At 52.5% G+C, this 14,907-nt stretch overlaps 1 protein-coding gene across 1 annotated transcript in view; it reads right to left on the reverse strand.

Annotated features, from left to right (window-relative positions):
* The window catches only part of BOP1 (BOP1 ribosomal biogenesis factor), a 696,945-nt gene that overhangs the window by 255,858 nt on the left and 426,180 nt on the right, over window positions 1-14,907 (reverse strand). The gene's annotated exons all lie outside the window — the stretch shown is intronic.

The raw sequence follows: 14,907 nt of genomic DNA on the forward strand, positions 1-14,907 counted from the left end.
AACAGACCCTTCATGAAATGCTTCACTAGCCTGTCACTGAATAGTGGAGGGGACTGTCTTCTTCTGGTAAATCTTGAAACAGCCGCCAGGTGTACTTTGATTGACGATGATGACAGTCCGCTTTCCGCAAGATGAAGAAGATACGGGAGGATTTGCTCCGGAGTTACTTCCAAAGGTTGTATATTTTGTTGTGTTTGACACCATATACAAAACCTTTTCCATTTGCTTACATATGATTTGTTAGTGGACGGGGCTCTGGCCGCCTGCAGAATCCTTCGGCAATCAGTCGAGACTTTTAGGTTCCCGAACTCCGAGAAGTCAGGAGCCATGCAGTTAAGTTCAGGCTGTCCGGATTGTGGTGCCACACGGTCCCCTCGTCCCTGGACAGGAGGTTCGGTACTTTCCTGAATGGTATCGGCTGATCCAGCGACAGATGAAGGAGGTCTGAGAACCATGGTTGCCTCGGCCAGCGCGAGGCCACTAGGATGACCCGGCAATTGTACCTGTGGATCCCCTGGATCGTCCTCCGTATGAGGGGAAATGGAGGGAAGGCGTAGAGGAACTTGCCTGTCCACGGAAACGAGAACGCTTCCCCCAGGGAGTCTGTTTGGGGCCATCTGCTCGCGAACTGAGCACATTTTCGGTTTCTTTCCGTGGCGAAGAGATCGATCGACGGGGTCCCCCATCTTTCGAAGATTTCCCCGAGTTGAGTGGAGTCCAGCTCCCACTCGTGTATTTGTGACATCGTCCTGCTCAGGGAATCCGCCTGTAAGTTCTTCGCTCCCGGTAGGTGGTATGCTACTAGGGAGATGTGGTGTTTTAAAGCCCAATGCCAGATCTTTTGAGCTTCCTTCGAGAGGGTCCTGGATCTGGTGCCACCCTGTTTTATCAGGTAGAACATAGCTGTCGTATTGTCCGTGAGCACTCTTACTTTTGACCCCTTGATGTGTGGGAGGAAAGATTTCAGGGCCCATCTCACCGCTCTTAGCTCCAGGACGTTGATATGTAGGCGAGATTCGGTCGACGACCACCTGCCTTGGGTTTGGTGACGTGACATGTGTGCTCCCCAGCCCGACAGAGAGGCATCTGTAATGATGGTGTTCTGAAATTCCGGCTCCTGCAAGGGGACCCCTCTGTCCAGGTTGCGCGCCACTTTCCACCATCGGATGGCTTTGATAACTCGTTCGTCGTCGACTATTATCTTGTCCGACCAGCGGCCTGTGGCCTGCTTCCATCTGTCTGATAGGAACTCCTGTAGAGGTCTCATGAACAACCGGCAGTTCGCGACTAGGTGGATGCACGATGCCATGGAGCCGAGGAGAGCCGCATATTTTCTTACTGACAACCTTCTCTGTAAACGAAGTTGGCTTGTCAGGTGTTTGATTTTCAACAACCTTTCCCGGGATGGTTTCACTAGTCCCGTGTGGGTGTCGAATTGAGCACCTAGGAACTTCAAGCTCTTCGAGGGCTTTAGTGAAGACTTTTCGTAGTTCACTGCAAATCCCAGACGCTGTAGCAGTCGCAAGGTGGTCAATAGGCTGTCGTTGGTCGACGCTGGGGAGGATCCCCTCACGAGCCAGTCGTCGAGGTACGGGTAAACGTGATGCCCTTCCTTCCGCAGCCAGGCTGCTACGGGTGCTAGGCACTTTGTAAAGGTTCTTGGGGAGGACTTCAGGCCGAAAGGGAGCACAGTAAATTGGTAGTGTGTTTGGCCGACTAGGAACCTCAGGAACCTCCTGTGGTGAGTGCGCACCGGAATGTGAAAATACGCATCTTGGAGGTCCAGAGACGCTAGGAAATCGTTCTTTTGGACCGATCTGATTACCTCCTGTAGAGTAAGCATCTTGAACTTTTGACTCAGCAGGGTTTTGTTGAGGTCCCGTAGGTCGAGGATGGGGCGCCACTTCCCGTTTGGTTTCTTTACTACGAAGCAGCGTGAGTAAACCCCTAAGCCTCTCTGTGAAGCAGGTACTAACTCGATGGCGCCTTTTTTTAGCATGAGCGCAACCTCTCGACGCAAGACGCTTAGGTGTGGTTGAGACAGGCATATCGGTGGACGTTTTGGAGGTCTGGATTTGAATCTTAGGGAATGTCCCAGTCTCACCGTGTCCAGAACCCACCGATCTGTCGTAATAGACTCCCATTCCTCGACGCAACTTGACACTCTCCCTCCTAGAACGTCATTGTTGATCTTTTTGTTTTCCCGTCGACGACGAGTAAGTGGGACGTCTCTTAGAGGCCTGGAAATTTCTGCGTCGGGTCGAGGACTGTGAGGCGCGTCTATAACCTTGGGACGGATATGAAGACCTCCCGAATGCTCTATCCCTGGATCCCGCAAATCGTGCGTTTCCCGTAGCTCCTCTAAAGGGGCGAAAGGAACGAAAGGGCTTACCGCTTTGGAGGGAGCCCAGCGAGCGCGCCGTCTCAGAGTCCTCCTTCATTCCTTTCAAGGCCTCATCCACCTTTTCGCCAAACAGGTGGTCACCTTCGAAAGGCATGTCGACGACCTTATATTGCACCTCGGGTCTAAAGTTGGTGCATTTGAGCCAGGCCTGGCGTCGTAGAACCACTCCATTGTTAATTTGTTTGAACCCCGAGTCTGCCAGGTCCACCGCTATATTGATAGCATGGTTCGAGGCTTCTTCTCCTTCACGAACCAGGGACATAGCTGATTTTCTGTGTTCTTCGGGGAGGTGGTCCAAAATGGGTGCCAGTCTGTGCCACATCTCCCTGTCATACCTGGCCATGATTGCCAGGGAGTTCGCTGCTTTCACTGTTGACGCTCCCACTGACAGGATCTTCTTACCGAAAGCGTCTTGGCGTCTAGCTTCGGAGTCCGGCGGGGTAGAGCACTTATGCTGGGCCTTTGCCTTTCTCGTCGCCGCCGCCGATACCACCGAGTCAGGCGTGGGTTGCGCAGAGAGGCATTTTGGCGTCGAATCTGGAACTTTAAATTTCTTCTCTACGCGGCCTTTGACCGCAGGTTCCGAGAATGGATGCCGCATGGTTTGGACGCCCTCTTTCCATACGTGGTCCAGTATCGGTATCGAAAAAACGGAACGCCTATTCTTGCCCATGTGGTCAAAGAGGAAGCAGTCCTTCTTTTCTTCTTGTTGGGTCAAACCGAACTCCTTGCAGGCTTTTTCCATCATGGAATGGAAGGCCCCTATGTCGTCCGGTGGAGATGGGTGAATGGGACTTTTCGGAGGATCCACCTCCACATCCGAAACCCATGACGGGTCTCTCGACGGCGAGAGGGAGATATTAGAAGCTGACCCCTGTTCAGAGAGGGAGTCCGAGAGCTCACCTTCTTCCTGGACTGTTGGAGCAGTTGGGCCCACGACCGATCTAGTCGGGCGGTGTGAAGGTCCGGGCTCGTCGACGAGGGGAGTCGTCGGAACAGGCGGGAGCCTTTCGTCCAGGGACTTCAAGAGCGAGTGTAAGGAGGAAAGTACCTCCATGGAGAGAGTAGCCTGGGCGTTTGGAGGCTGGGTGAAAACTTGAGAGCAGGTTGCACCAGAAGGAAATCTGGGCCGTAGCCCCAGGTCTTCCGGGCTCACTATTCTGAAGCCGTCGTCCTCTTTGGAGGCGATCGAAACTGGCTGTTCTTGTAGCAGTGTGTCGGGTAGCCCCATGTCGAACGTTTCTGGCCTCCAGGCCTGGAACTCCGTCGACGAGGGAATCGTCGTCGACGATGAGCCCGTTTGAAAGGCGGGGGACTGTGACGGAGTGGGCACTTGGATCGTCGCCATCGTCGTCGTCGGCGGAAGGCCTGCAGGTGGCTTAGGCGGTCCCGCCTTCGCGGAGCTCTCCCTGTGTTTATCCGCCTCTCTACTCGTAGCTGATCTTTTCTGATCGCTCGAGGAGGATTTTGGCCTGTCCTTGTCTTTCTTCGACGAAGAAGAAGAGGAAGATGATTTCTTCGTCGATTCTTTCGATGAGGCCTTAGAGGAATGACTTCGAGGCACGTCCTTCCCCGTAGGCCGTGATTTTTTGGCCGGAGGTTCCGACGGATGTGAGCGTCGGGAGGCTTCTGATGTTTTCGCTGAGGCGATACTGCGCACCGATCCTACCTCCGATTGAGGGTACGCTCCAGCGCCGTCGTTCAGCCACGAGACCAGTCGCCGATTCCGGTCCTTCAGGGTTTTTTGGGAAAACCCCTTGCAGATATCACATTGGTCCGCCGAGTGGTGGGGGTGAAGGCAGTAGATGCAGTCAAGATGGCCATCCCCTTCATAAACCTTCTTTAGACCGCACGTGGCACACGGGCGGAAAAGAGGCTTACCCGACATTATTGCCAGATTAACTAACAAAACTCGTAGGAGTTGGAAGCGGACCAAACAGACCAACTCGCAGGAGTTAGAGACAATCGATAAGTATTTGAAGAAAATACACGAGGAGATCCCACTATCTTTGGAGACGGTTGAAATCTGAAGGGACCCGCGGGGGCGGGGCTTATATACCATCACGTCCAACGGGGCGTACGTGGGCGGCCCCGTAGAGGACGCAGACGGGGATAGGGCAGAAGTTTTTCCTATTGGAAATGACTATATATATGTGTACCGAGGGTTCCCAGTCTGACGACGGGGAATATTCTAAGCATGTGAATCCATGAAAGATCCAATGCTGGAGAAAAAGCAGATGCAAAGAGAAAGGCTTTCAGGTGCTTCTGGAACCGAAGATGATTCTCCTCAAGTTTAAGGGAGGCTGTTCCAGAGGGAGACCCCAGCCGAAGAAAGATCTACCACCAACTGGCTGCTTGGAGAAGCGACTGACCCTGAGGGAGCTGGAGGGGGGTGACGGAAGGGCTAGAGAAGGAATGGGTGCACATAATTAAAGACAGTCAGCAGACATTAAGTGCAGGTATGCAGTACGGCCTGCTGCGTTGCGCATGTGTTAACCCCACCAGAGCCTCTTTCCCACACCTGCAATGGCCCTCTTAAGTTGGCTTTAAGCCCACCTTTGCCAGGCTACCATTTTACCATAACTTGGCACCCTACCATGTATGGATATTCTGCGAGCAACCAGGAGTCCATGGAAGCTGGGTCAGAAAGCCCATTAAAGTGAGCAGGCATCGACTGGCTGGCCACAAAGCCTCCCGGGCTGGCCTGAGGCCCCGCTGCATCCAGCCACTGGCCTCCCCACTCCCCATAGAGCCAAGGGCTGCCTCAGAGAAAACAGTGCTCACAGGTGTAAGGCACTGTGACACTTTCCTGCACCCCACACGCCTATTTGTGAACAAAAGCTGCAAGTTATTCACTTCACTTGCAGGATCTAGAGCTTGCTGCTGACTATTAGGAGGGGAAGGGGTGGGGGTCGGAGGTGGGGGTGAAGAAGGGATCTCAACCACCGCAGGCTCTTGTGCTCAGATGAAGATGGAGGCAGCACCTGCGGATGGGTTACTGAGGGCTTTGCTAGGCTCAGGGTAATCTCTCCGTCTGAACGAACAGCTATGAGCCTCCATCCCCTACCCGCCCCCAGCCCCAGCCCAGACAACTCCATGGAGGAGTTTGGGCCACTGGTATAGTTTCTCTCCCTTATAAAACCCTCCCATTACGAATAGGACTTCTTTTTTACTTGCTAAAAATCACTAATCTCAAATTTAAAATAAATGGAGGGTAAACTACTCGCTTCAAAATGGTGTCTGGAGCAATGGAAGTAGGGACTCGGGCACTATATGAGAACGATTATACTCTGGCCTGTTGGAGCGCCTTTCACAGGGTGTGTGTGTGTGTAGCGAGAAATGTGTACTCTGCGTGGCCCTTCAATAATGTAGGCCGGACAGGGCACACGAATACAAACTATCTCGCAGTCCAATCAGCAGTGGGAGGAAATGCCAGAAAAGGAAGCATGTTATAGTTTTGAAGAGCCTGAAAGCCTGACTGGTCACCTCTGCTATTACCAGGGACTGTCTTGGGGAGAGTGAGTGAGCAAGGGTGCGGCTCTGCAGGGCACTTAGGAAACGGGTCCCCGTCTTGAGGAGAGTGAATTAGTGAGGGTGCGACTTGTAGGCCAGATAGGAGACGGGTCCCTGTCTTGGGGAGAGTGAGCGAGGGTGCTGCTCTGTAGACCAGTTAGGAGACCAGCCGTACCCTGTTGGAGGGGGGGCTGGAGGGGGGGGGGGGGGTGAATGAGGGTGCTACTATGTAGGCCAGATAGGAGAGACGAGCATAATGACAGATTACCAGTGATCATGCTTTACACTTGTGGGGGGTTTAAGAGTAGGGGATTGGATGCCATCCAATGGTCCATTAAATGGGTACGCTCTGTGATGTCGGTCTTTGGGAGCTTAAGAATAAGCGGGTTGTTACCTTCATAGTGAGAGCAGATGTGTAAAGGTCGAAAAGCAGAAGAGGGCAGAGAAGATCAGGCTGGCAGAGCACTAAAGAGGCATTATTTTGGTTAAGGACCAAAGGTTGGGTTGTCCACTGTGCCTGGTTTCTGTGTTCAAAGTTTTAGTAGTAGATCACGAAGTTCTGGATGAGGACAGAAGACATTGGGGAAATACCCTTGAGAAAGGTGGCCAGATGGAGGAGTCCCGAGAGTTACTGAGACACCCCTAGACCACGAAGTTCTGGATGAGGACAGAAGACATTGGGGATATACCCTTGAGAAAGGTGGCCAGATGGAGGAGTCCCGAGAGTTACTGAGACACCCCTAGACCACGAAGTTCTGGACGAGGACAGAAGACATTGGGGATATACCCTTGAGAAAGGTGGCCAGATGGAGGAGTCCCGAGAGTTACTGAGACACCCCTAGACCACGAAGTTCTGGACGCGGACAGAAGACATTGGGGATATACCCTTGAGAAAGGTGGCCAGATGGAGGAGTCCCGAGAGTTACTGAGACACCCCTAGACCACGAAGTTCTGGACGAGGACAAAGGACATTGCAGATACACCCTCGAGAAAGGTGGCCAGATGGAGGAGTCCCCGAGAGTTACTGAGACACCCCTAGACCACGAAGTTCTGGGCGAGGACAAGGACATTGCAGATGCACCCTCGAGAAAGGTGGCCAGATGGAGGAGTCCCGAGAGTTACTGAGACACCCCTAGACCACGAAGTTCTGGGCGAGGACAAAGGACATTGCAGATGCACCCTCGAGAAAGGTGGCCAGATAAAAGAGCCCCGACTGTGATCTAGGGATTTCTCAGTTTCAAAGTTCTGGGCGAGGACCAATGACATTGGGGATACACCATTGAGAACCCCCGGCATGCGCTGCCTTGTACAGCCAAGGACACAGCAGTTATGAGAGACTGAGGACTGCAAGATGCAGTGCAGTGCAGTGCAGTGCGTATAGGGAGAACAGAAACTAAAGAGAAATACGTTCCCCAAAGCCTGGAAATCATGGGCAGCCGGGAAACTAGCAATGCCATTCTGGGAGCAGAAAAGGAACCAAGGAAACCAGCACATGCTCATAGCTCTATTTGAAGAGCGCATAATCTAGAAAAATATTATTTTTCATTCTGGTATTGAGTGAATTCTTTCTTTCACGTAGAAAACCATGGCTGCCAACTGCAGAAAAAGGTGCAGTTTCTGTAACATTGACTGAAACACACAGAAGCAGAATCATTGCAAACATCCCATCTTGCTCTCCGAATCATCACATAGAAAGTTATTGGTCTGTGGGGACTGGGAGGCGGTACTTTTCACCGCATTGATCTGCTAAGGGAGTACAAGACAAGGACATGGAGGCCAAAGATTAGCTCATTAAGGTGGACTTAGCCTGCACCAATCACTGTGGCCCATTTGGCTTTAAGAGGGGGCTGATCTTCCAACAACTTCAAAAGGAGTAAGGAGGACTAATTTGGACCCGAGCTGAAGCTACCTTGCATCTTCCGCCACTGAAGGAAGGCCAGGAGTTCAAAGAGGGAAGCAGGATCCCTCCCCTAAACATTTCCCAGGGAATAGAGGGAGGTACCGGACTCAGAGAACCCATCCAGCAGCACCAGAACTGGTACCCAGCCAGCACACAGCGTGCCCTACTAGGTTCTGCCACCAAGCTTCCTAGGTGGGAAGTGCCTGGACAAAGGACAAGGCCCTTGCCTGCAATAACTTTCCTGAGCTTTGGGCCGTCCCGGCAAAGAAGCTAGGAGGAGTGCCATATAAGCATCATCCAGCATCCATCTTTGAAGGACACTTGAGACAATCGAGCCCTCGAAGCGCATCCGGCTGCAGCGCTGACTGTTGGCACGCCACAGTTACCAGAGCTGTCTGTAAAGCCTCCACCAGCATTTCAGATCCGCCAACCAGCACAGAGACAACAATTATTGGGCCCAAGCCGCTACGCCAGACAGACTGCAGAGGTCCATCCAGCCTCGCTTGCCGAACTGCCTGCCGCCTGGTACCCACAGCTGTCTCCCGCCACTAACTCTGTCTCAAGGGCTACAAAGCCCCCTGCAACCGCCTCAACACTGTCAAGCACCAAGAACCTCTTAAGCACCAGGTACATTGTGGTTATGCCTCCCTGGTCCTTCTCCAAAGGCCCCTAGAGACAGTTACGACCCTTTGCCCCCTTGGTGCTGGAACCGAATAACCTTGAACTGCGAGACTGATTACTTTACAAACTACCTTCCTGTCAGTATCCAGAGTGCATCCCTTTCCCTCGTGAAACAATCTGTCCTCTGTATTCCTTTACAGTGTGGGTTCTATTTTGTAGTGTGCTAGAACGGTCTGTTCTAGTAGAGATTTGTATACATCCTTGACTGGACAGTCCCTTTATATCATTGGGTAATAATTGTATTTTCGCTGCCTTGCATCTAACCAACGATCCACAACCTTGCAGATATAAGCCTGCTGTTCCATCCAAGTCACCAAAATTGGACAAGGTCGCCTTATAGGTCACTTGTATCCCTTCTGGTGTACTAGAGGTGTGGGACTGATTGATGGTTTATAAACCGATATTCATCCCTGGACCACTGGTGCCCCGGAAGTTGATTTGTCACATGCTCCTCCCCAGACCACGGGCATTCCCGCATGCATGGTAGAGCAGTTTGTCTGGACACACTCCAACCGGCAAGAGTGGTGGATGATACACTTCTTAATAGACAGAGGGTATATTTCTTTAGGACCATGGACCTCTAGCGCTGTAAAAAAAAAATAATAATAATGGGTGGCACGCATCTTCCATATGCGAATGGTAAAGTTCTGATAATCTGTCCCTTCAAGGCTGTAGATGTATCTTCTGCGTGGCAGGGTGTATTCTATGCTATGTGGGGTGTGTGCCTTGTGCGTATAGTGAGGTGGTGTGCTCCCCAGTACTCTCTATGATGTGTGCCACAAGGTGGTTTCTATGCTGAATAGTTTTGTCCTTGCGCTGTGGGTTTGCACAATGTGTATGTTGTGCTCCGGGCCACTGGGTGGGTTCTTTGCTGGATAGCGCTATCCTCGCCTGTGTCACGTGTGTGTCTTGTGTTGCATGGTGGGGTCTGTGCTTGACATGGCTGTCCTTGGCTCCATTTCACATGTCTCACGTGGTGGGTTTCATGTTGGAAGGGTGCTGTCCTTGGTTGTGTGTCACATGTGTATCGTGTGTTGCATGGTGGGTATTATGTTGGATAGTGTTGTCCTTGGCGTCGCAATGTGTGCTTTGTGCTGCATGGTGGGTATTATGCTGGATAGTGGTGTCCTTGTGCTTTGCATGGCACAGTGCGCGTCTTGTGCTGCATGGTGGGTATTACGCTGGATAGTGTTGTCCTTGTGCCACACGGTGGGTATTATGCTGGATAGTGTTGTCCTTGTGCCGCACAGTGAGCGCCTTGTGCCAAATGGTGGGTATTGTGCTGGATAGTGTTGTCCTTGTGCCACATGGTGGGCATTGTGCTGTATAGTGTTGTCCTTATGCCACATGGTGGGTATTATGCTGGATAGGGTTGTCCTTGTGCCGCACAGTGAGCGCCGTGTGCCACATGGTGGGTATTGTGCTGGATAGTGTTGTCCCTGTGCCACATGGTGGGTATTGTGCTGGATAGTGTTGTCCTTGTGCCACATGGTGGGTATTATGCTGGATAGTGTTGACCTTGTGCCCCATGGTAGGTATTGTGCTGGATAGTGTTGTCCTTGTGCCCCATGGTGGGTATTGTGCTGGATAGTGTTGTCCCTATGCCACATGGTGGGTATTGTGCTGGATAATGTTGACCTTGTGCCCCATGGTAGGTATTGTGCTGGATAGTGTTGTCCTTGTGCCCCATGGTGGGTATTGTGCTGGATAGTGTTGTCCCTGTGCCACATGGTGGGTATTGTGCTGGATAGTGTTGTCCTTGTGCCACATGGTGGGTATTGTGCTGGGTAGTGTTGTCCTTGTGCCCCATGGTGGGTATTGTTCTGGATAGTGTTGTCCCTATGCCACATGGTGGGTATTGTGCTGGATAGTGTTGTCCTTGTGCCACATGGTGGGTATTATGCTGGATAGTGTTGACCTTGTGCCCCATGGTAGGTATTGTGCTGGATAGTGTTGTCCTTGCGCCCCATGGTGGGTATTGTGCTGGATAGTGTTGTCCCTATGCCACATGGTGGGTATTGTGCTGGATAGTGTTGTCCTTGTGCCACATGGTGGGTATTATGCTGGATAATGTTGACCTTGTGCCCCATGGTAGGTATTGTGCTTGATAGTGTTGTCCTTGTGCCCCATGGTGGGTATTGTGCTGGATAGTGTTGTCCCTATGCCACATGGTGGGTATTGTGCTGGATAGTGTTGTCCTTGTGCCACATGGTGGGTATTATGCTGGATAGTGTTGTCCGTGTGCCACATGGTGGGTATTGTGCTGGATAGTGTTGACCTTGTGCCCCATGGTAGGTATTGTGCTGGATAGTGTTGTCCTTGTGCCCCATGGTGGGTATTGTGCTGGATAGTGTTGTCCCTATGCCACATGGTGGGTATTGTGCTGGATAGTGTCCTTGTGCCACATGGTGGGTATTATGCTGGATAGTGTTGACCTTGTGCCCCATGGTAGGTATTGTGCTGGATAGTGTTGTCCCTATGCCACATGGTGGGTATTGTGCTGGATAGTGTCCTTGTGCCACATGGTGGGTATTATGCTGGATAGTGTTGACCTTGTGCCCCATGGTGGGCATTGCGCTGGATAGTGTTGTCCTTGTGCCCATGGTGGGTATTGTGCTGGATAGTGTCCTTGTGCCACATGGTGGGTATTGTGCTGGATAGTGTTGACCTTGTGCCCGATGGTGGCCATTGCGCTGGATAGTGTCCTTGTGCCCCATGGTGGGCATTGCGCTGGATAGTGTTGTCCTTGTGCCCCATGGTGGGTATTATGCTGGATAGTGTTGTCCTTGTGCCCCATGGTGGGTATTGTGCTGGATAGTGTTGTCCTTGTGCCCCATGGTGGGTATTGTGCTGGATAGTGTTGTCCTTGTGCCCCATGGTGGGTATTGTGCTGGATAGTGTTGTCCCTATGCCACATGGTGGGTATTGTGCTGGATAGTGTCCTTGTGCCACATGGTGAGTATTATGCTGGATAATGTTGTCCTTGTGCCACATGGTAGATATTGTGCTGGATAGTGTTGTCCTTGTGCCCCATGGTGGGTATTGTGCTGGATAGTGTTGTCCCTATGCCACATGGTGGGTATTGTGCTGGATAGTGTCCTTGTGCCACATGGTGGGTATTATGCTGGATAGTGTTGACCTTGTGCCCCATGGTGGGTATTATGCTGGATAATGTTGACCTTGTGCCGCACAGTGAGTGCCTTGTGCCACATCATGGGTATTACGCTGGATAGTGTTTCCGTCGCAGAGTGTGTCCGTGGTGTAAATCATCACTCTACAATAGTTGAAGAATTACACGCAAACACAACAACCTTAGATAAATGGGCACAAACAGCAAGGAATCAAAGGTTAACCCTTCACTAATGCAGCGGAACTTAAAGGAGGGCTTCAAGGGTTAATGCCGGCCTTGATCACCCCCCCCCCCCCACCCCCGCACGCCGCCTCCACCTCTGGGGGGTGGGGGAGGTACCATTTGCTGCTGCCGCAGCTGGCCTGCTTTGGTCATGCTACTGAGACTGCAGGGGAGCAAAGGGGGGCGGGGGCAGAAAGGTCAGCCTTTTAAGTCACTTTATTACTTTATTTCACTGAAAGCCAATCCCAACGGAATGGCTCCCGAATCCGATCTATCCAGCGCCTTTCCCCGCGCCGCCCATCAAACTATCCCACGAGAACGAGCCTATAGATGGAGGGGACTGCCACCCCAACACGGTCCTTCCACAGACCATGCCTGCACAGAGCCTCGCCATCTCCACCTACATTCAGGGCTCACCATCCTCCAACACCACCAGAGGGGACCACCATCCCATCACAGTGCTTCCATATACCATGCCTGCACAGAGCCTCGCCATCTCCACCGCCACAGAAGGGACTGCCATCTCAACACAGTCCTTCCACAGACCATGCCTGCACAGAGCCTCGCCATCTCCACCGCCACAGAAGCGACTGCCATCCCAACACAGTCCTTCCACAGACCATGCCTGCACAGAGCCTCGCCATCTCCACCACCACCACCACAGAGGGGAATGCCATCCTAACAGTGCTTACATATACCATGCCTGCACAGAGCCTCGCCATCTCCACCGCCACAGAAGGGACTGCCATCCCAACACAGTCCTTCCACAGACCATGCCTGCACAGAGCCTCGCCATCTCCACCACCACAGAGGGGAATGCCATCCTAACAGTGCTTCCATATACCATGCCTGCACAGAGCCTCGCCATCTCCACCGCCACAGAAGGGACTGCCATCCCAACACAGTCCTTCCACAGACCATGCCTGCACAGAGCCTCGCCATCTCCACCGCCACAGAAGGGACTGCCATCCCAACACAGTCCTTCCACAGACCATGCCTGCACAGAGCCTCGCCATCTCCACCACCACCACCACCACCACAGAGGGGAATGCCATCCTAACAGTGCTTCCATATACCATGCCTGCACAGAGCCTCGCCATCTCCACCGCCACAGAAGGGACTGCCATCCCAACACAGTCCTTCCACAGACCATGCCTGCACAGAGCCTCGCCATCTCCACCACCACAGAGGGGAATGCCATCCTAACAGTGCTTCCATATACCATGCCTGCACAGAGCCTCGCCATCTCCACCGCCACAGAAGGGACTGCCATCCCAACACAGTCCTTCCACAGACCATGCCTGCACAGAGCCTCGCCATCTCCACCACCACCACCACCACCGAGGGGAATGCCATCCTAACAGTGCTTCCATATGCCATGCCTGCACAGAGCCTCGCCATCTCCACCGCCACAGAGGGGAATGCCATCCTAACAGTCCTTCCACAGACCATGCCTGCACAGAGCCTCGCCATCTCCACCGCCACAGAAGGGACTGCCATCCCAACACAGTCCTTCCACAGACCATGCCTGCACAGAGCCTCGCCATCTCCACCACCACAGAGGGGAATGCCATCCTAACAGTGCTTCCATATATCATGCCTGCACAGAGCCTCACCATCTCCACCGCCACAGAGGGGAATGCCATCCTAACAGTCCTTCCACAGACCATGCCTGCACAGAGCCTCGCCATCTCCACCTACATTCAGGGCCCACCATCCTCTACAGAGAGTACAACCATCCCAACACGGTGCTTCCATATACCACACCATAATATACGACAGGGAAGGGGACACAGTCAATCAAAACAGCAAGGGAAGGATGGGGAACCAACACTAAACAACGCTACACTTTTTTTTAAAAAAGAAAACCCTTCTGCATACACCTCAAACTCTGAACTAAACACAACCACATCTCTCCAGTACAACATACTACATGCACCACACAGCACCAACAAAACAAACTGACAAATCAACTTCCGGGGCACCACTGTTCCTGAGATGAATATCTGGTTCTAAACCATCAATCAGCCCCACACCTCTAGTCCACCAGAAGGGTTACAAACAGATTGGAATACAAGTGAATTATAAACCTCCTTGTCCAATTTTGGTAACGTGGACGGAACGGCAGGCTCATCTCTGCCAGGTCGTGGATCGTTGGTTAGTTGCAACACAGCGAAAAGACAATTACCCAATGATGACAGTCCAGTCAAGGTTGTATAAAAATATTGGCTTTATTATTACTACAACAGACAGTTCTGTCACTTCAAAATACAACGCACCCTGTAAAGGAACACAGAGGACAGCCAGTTTCACAAAGGAATGGGCTGCACTCTGGATGCTGACAGGAGGGTAGTTGGTAAAGTAATTAGTCTTACAGTTCAAGGTTATTCGGTTCCAGCACCAAGGGGGCAAAGGGTTGTAACTGTCTATAGGGGCCTTTGGAGAAGAACCGGGGGGGGGGGGGCAGATCCACAATGTACCTGGTGCTGAAGAGGTTCTTGGTGCTCGACAGTATCGAGGTGGTTCCAGGGTGCTTCGCAGCCCTCGGGTTAGTGGTGGGAGACCCCTGCGGGTAGCAGGCGGCAGGTAGTTCGGTAAGCAAGGCTGGACGGGCATCTGCAGTCTGTCTGGCGCGGCGGCACAGTGTCAAGAATCGTCTCTCTGCTGGTTGGCGGATCTGGAATGCTGGTCAAGGCGTCTCGGATGGCTCTGGAGACTACGGCATGACAATGTCCTTAAAAGATGGATGCTGGATGATGCTTGTGTGGCACTCCTCCTAGCTTCTTTGCAGGGCTTGTGTCCTTTCAAGGTGGACGGCGAAAAAGCTCAGGAGAGTGATTGCAGGCCTTATCCTTTGTCCAGAAACTCCCCGGCACTTCCCACCTAGGAAGCTTGCTGGCAGAAAATAGCAGGGCACGCTGTGTGCTGGCTGGGTACGGGTTCTGGAGCTGCTGGACAGGTTCTCCGAGTCCAGTACCTTCCTCTGTTCCCTGGGAGATGTTTAGGGAGGGATCTTGCGTCCCTCTTGGAACTCCTGGCCTCCTTCCGTCACTTGCA

This window comes from Ambystoma mexicanum, chromosome 5q (genome assembly GCF_040938575.1).
Source record: "Ambystoma mexicanum isolate Mex_15411 chromosome 5q, UKY_AmexF1_1, whole genome shotgun sequence".
Lineage (NCBI taxonomy): Eukaryota > Metazoa > Chordata > Amphibia > Caudata > Ambystomatidae > Ambystoma > Ambystoma mexicanum.